Below are 5,499 nucleotides of genomic sequence, written 5' to 3' on the forward strand. Positions count from 1 at the left end.
ATCTTTGAACACAGAAGGTCACTGTAGTTAGCAGCTTGCAAATATCTCTATTACTATCACTCTCTTGTAATTGTTTCATTTGAGAGTTTACACTATAAACATCTCAGGAGCCACACTATGTCATTATATCTCTGTATCCTACTAGCTCTGTGCCTGGTACATTTTTTGTACTTGGTAAATATTTATTATTATTATTATTATTATTATTTATTTGTTTGTTTATTTATTTATTTTTTACACCTACAGCACCTGTTCTTCCTAGGTGGTCTCCATCCAAGTACTAACCAGGCCTGATCCTGCTTAGCTTCTGAGATCAGATGGGATTAGGCTTGTTCAGGGTAGCATGGCCATAGACTGGTAAATATTCTTCAAGTAAATTTATTGTAAAGAGAACATAGAGGATATAACAGAACTGAACTGACAACATTGTGAACTTCACTAGTGTTCCCTAAGCAGTGGTTCCTCACTTGGTTACACATTAAAATGATGTGAAGAACTTATGAAAAATAGAGGTGCTAGCCATACATTATACTCTGCAACCAACCAGGTTAACAGAACTTAATTATGGGGATAAATAATTTGTATTTTAAAAAATACTCTGGATACTTCTGATGACCTTTCAGGTTTCGAAACCACCGTCTAGTGATTGGTAGTTATCAAATTGCACCACTTAGACTAGCTGCACCAAAACCATCTGGGATAGGGGAAGCTTTGTGAAATGCAGATTCCCCAAGAGAACCAAAATCTCTGGGCATGGAGCCCAAAGATCTGCAGGCCCAAGAAATTTGGATGTACACCAGGAAATTTGGTGACCTGTGTGCTAAGTGATCAGAAGATTTTTTTAATTTTTTAAAATTGAGAACTGGAAGTGAATTAAGTAATTATTTCTTCAACCAAGAGCAGACCATCAGAATATCCTGGACAGGTTTTCTTCAAAATAAGCATCACCTTCCAAATTCTAATGTACTTTTTTGGTGGGGGAGGGGAGAGTTATGTTGAAATGTGGAAGCCCTTGAAAAGATTACAATAATCTGCCCCACACTACTTTAAAAGCCATTTTATTTCAACATCTTAACACATGTAAATGGGAGAAATCAGTAGCAAAATTTCTTCGGCAAAGACTAATACTTTATATCTTGAAAAAAAATGCCATTTTTTCATCATAAACAATGCGAAAAGAAAGTCTCTACTTATTGATTCAAGAAAGAGCTATAATTTTCTATACCTAACTAAATTTTAAGACTTCTAATTCTTTCCAGTATTCTTATCTGTTGGCTTAGAATGAACCCACTGTCTATCTTTGCAATGAAAATAGTCCTGAGCTGGTGGAGAACAGTGGAACAAACTAACACTGTGCATTGACTTAGAAAGTGCCTTATGACATGGGAGTGATTGCCTTTTATTTCAAACACCATTTAACTAGGAACCTGAAAGTGCCTGGTAGCAGCCCCTTGAAGGAAATGAAGAATATAATGTTTAGTAGTTTTTCTTCAGAAGGAAAAGATATATTTCCTCCAAATTTAACTCTGTGAGAGAAACTCTTATTTTTTAAATTTTTCTCAAAAAAGTTTAGAAATAGGAATTTGATATATATATTATAAGCAAAAATGTTAGTTATGATATATTATCATGACTAGTAAATTCAAATAATCATGACATTTCTTAATGGAATTATGAGATATTTCCAAATCATTGACATATGTCTATATCAATATATCTACATCAATAGATATAGATATATAGATATATATACACAGATTTTTGACATATAAATATACAATAAAATCAATTTTTATATATGTATATATATAAAATGGCCTCATGCATAAGTAATTTACCCCAACCTTTATTTCCCAAAGATTTTCTCCTGGACTTTCTTACAGTTTTATGCTTTTACATCTTACATTTAAATACACAATCTATTTTGAGTTAATTTTTGAATAAGTTGTGAGTTTTAGGTTAAGGTTCAATTTTTTAAAAATAGATGTCCAATTCCTCTACCACCATTTGTTGAAAAGACTATCCTATATCCATTGAATTGCTTTTGAATCTTTGTCAAGAATGAGTTGGGCACTGTATTCTACTGCTGCTGTAAAAATTCATCACAAATTTAGTGGCTTAAACAGTACAAAATTATCATCTTACAGTTCCAGAGGTCTGAAATACAAAATGGATCTCACTGGGCTAAATCAAGGTTATTACCAGGGCTGCATTCTTTTTGGAGGTGATAAAGGAAACTCTTTCTTCCCTTTTCTAGTTTCTAGAGGGAACCTGGGTTCATTGACTCATGGCCCTCCTCCATCTTCAAAGCTAGCAATATAGCATCCTCAGTCGCTTTCTGACTTTAACTTTTCTGCCTCTCTCTTCCACTTATAAAGACCCCTGGAATTACATTGTTCTCACTTAGATAATCCAGGATAATCTCCCCCTCTCAAGAGCCTTAATTTAATTTAATCACACTTATAAAGTCCCTTTTTAGCATTTTACCTAACATAATCACAGTTCTGAGGATTGGATATACTTGTAGGGGGCCATTATTGTGCCAACTGTAGTTTTACTAGTATGAGTCTATTCTGGGTTCTCGATTTGATTCCATTGATCTATGTGTCTATCCTTCTACCAGTACCACACAGTCTTGATTATTGTAGCTAGATAATAACTCTCGAAATCAAGTAGACTGATTCCTCCCACTCTATTTTTCTGTTTCAAAATTATTTGACCTAGTCTGATTCCTTTGACTTTGTATATAAATTTTAGAACTTTTTATATCTATGAAAAAGTTTGCTGAAATTTAAAAACAAAATTGTATTAAACTTCTATATCAATTTGGAAATTTGACATCTTTAATATATTAATTCTTCCAATCCATGAACAGGGTATATCTCTGTTTATTTAGATTGTCTTTGATTTCTTTCCTTCAGCATTTTGTAGTTTAGCATTCAAGGCCTTTTCAAGTTTTGTTAAGTCTACACCTAACTAAGTATTTCATTCTTTTTGAGCAATTGTAAATGGATATTTTTTATTTTGATTTTCATGTATCCATTGCTTGTATATAGAAATACAGTTAATTTTTATATATTAATCTTATTTCCTATGACCCTGTCTAACTTGCTCTTCAGTTTTAAGAGTTTGTTTTTGTTTTTGAGTCCTTGGGATTTTCATGTCATCTGCAAATATGGATAGATCTTTTATGATCTTTATGCCTTTTATTTCTTTTTCTTGACTCTTTTTGCACTGGCTAGAACTTTTGGCACTATGTTGAATAACAGTGGTGAGAGAAGAAATTCTTGCCTTCTCCCAAATCTTAGGGGAGAAATTTTCCCTCTATTCCAGTTTCCTGAGATTTTTTTTTTTTAATCAAAAATAGGTATTAAGTTTTACAAAATGCTTACTCTGCACCAATTGATCTGGTTATGTGATTTTTCTTCTTTAGTTATTAATATAATGGAATATATTAATTGACATTAGAGTATTGGACCAGTTTTGCTTTTTGAGGAATTGTTTCATTTTATCTGTATTGTCAGATTTACTTATGTAGAGTTTTTGGTAGTATTCCCACACATCATTTTATAGAGTTATCTATGACATCTTATTTACTTAGAATACATTATTTTACCATAAATATCCCTTTGAAGTACCTGAGATATGTAAACTTGTGTAATCATTCTCAAACAGGTGTCATGGAGTACTCAGTGATAAATAGAAAAATGAAATGCCACTTTATCTATCTTTGGTGTAGACAGTAAGATTAGATATGGTAAAAAATTTCTTACAGGTACTGGCAGCTGGAAGTATTTTGCAAAGACTTTTGCCAGAGTACATTCTAATCCTTTATTCCAAAGAAAATCAGATTCTTTTTATAATATATACTACATATATATTTACCTTTTCCCTTCATATATCAAATAGCCCAAATATGTCAACTTATCATCTCCCTCCAAAAAGTTATACTCCAACTTATTAAAGATGAAAACATAATTTAGTATTTATAATAACTAGGTATAGCTATATTTTTGTCTCTACAGAAATTCTATTTCATAACAAATCACAGAGGTTCATGTTCTGTAGAATTTTGATTTCTTGTTATCATTTACAGTTATTTTCAGTGTTGCCTAAGGCAAAATTGTTGCCTTGGTAGCACAAAAATGTACACTTAATTCTAGACCAGAGAAACAGATCTTTTTTTAGCTTTATACCATGCCCATTTGGATGAGGCATGAGGATACTCATGGCATCAGGTACATGGCACCCGTGCTCCCCTTCCCCACTTCTGCATCTATGGAGGTGTCATAAAGGAGCCGAGGTAGTCTATTCTAGAGAGTAAAGCAAAAAAAAAAAAAAATTTTAATGCCTACAGCACCTGGTCTTCCTAGGTGGTCTCCCATCCAAGTACTAACCAGGCCCGACCCTGCTTAGCTTTCGAGATCAGACAAGATCAGGGAAGTTCAGGGTGGCATGGCAATAGACAAAAAAAATTGTTGTCATTTTAAACGTAATATTTCAGACAACTGTTTCCCACCTAGCAACATAACACACAAGATGAAGTGCACTGGCCTTCCCTATTCTAGATGTTTTATGAGGAATTTATTTAAAAATAAAATAAAAAGCATGATGCTCTTAGTTTTTACCTGAAACTTCTAGCTGGTCATTCATAGGGAACATTTAAACAAAAATTTATTTGGAAATGAAAGCTTCTTTTAAATTATGTAACTGACTGAAAACAGAAAAATATTATTGCAACACCATTATTTTTATAACCATACTATATAAAATAAGCTGAAAATTAGATGTTACTCACTTCCAAATTAATCTGTAGTTCTCTATGGTTCAAAATTGATTTTTTCCCTTCTAAAAGTTTTAAATAGTGAAAGCACTATATACTTTTTTACATTGTAACTTCAGAAAGGTTTATTTCAAATAGGGTACTGTAGTAATCATTATAGCTATTCATTCACTCATTCCAGTAATACTTAGTGAATGCCTAATAAGTGTGAGCCACTATTTATGGCTCCAAAAAGTGGGGATCAAGAAAGCCAAAGTTCTTTTCCCACAAGGGAGGATACAGACAGACAGCTAGAAATATACAGACAAATATCCACGTATAATTGTACGCAGAGTACCGAGATAGGATGGTTTGAGAGGGAATACTCAGCAACTGATTTAGACTGGTGGTGAGGAGTGGCTTCTCAAAGAAGCTGAATCAGGGAATTTGATCAAAGACATGATTTACCCGAAGGAGCCAGTTTTGTGAAGTTGCAGGAAGAGCTGGTTTCATTATTTTCAGGGCACCTTGCAAAAAGAAAATGTGGGTCTCCTTATTCTAAAAGCAGAAAAAGTACCATTACATGTACTCAAATATATATATAGCTCTCTCATTTTTTCTATGCTCTTTTCCTGGACTAGTCATAGTACCTGTTATTTGTCATATTTTAACATTATCAATATGTTAATGTTATTCTAAGCAAATAAAATTAAAATTTTAAATTATTAGATTTGTTA

The 5,499-nt window shown here is 32.7% G+C and overlaps 2 pseudogenes; both read right to left on the reverse strand.

Moving 5' to 3' along the window:
* Positions 1-237: 237 nt before the first annotated feature.
* On the reverse strand, positions 238-355 carry LOC120591299 (uncharacterized; annotated as a pseudogene).
* A 3,993-nt stretch (positions 356-4,348) lies between these two features.
* Positions 4,349-4,467, reverse strand: LOC120591403 (uncharacterized; annotated as a pseudogene).
* Between the last annotated feature and the right edge of the window lie 1,032 nt (positions 4,468-5,499).

Source organism: Pteropus medius, unplaced genomic scaffold (assembly GCF_902729225.1).
Source record: "Pteropus medius unplaced genomic scaffold, Ma_sr-lr_union100, whole genome shotgun sequence".
NCBI lineage: Eukaryota > Metazoa > Chordata > Mammalia > Chiroptera > Pteropodidae > Pteropus > Pteropus medius.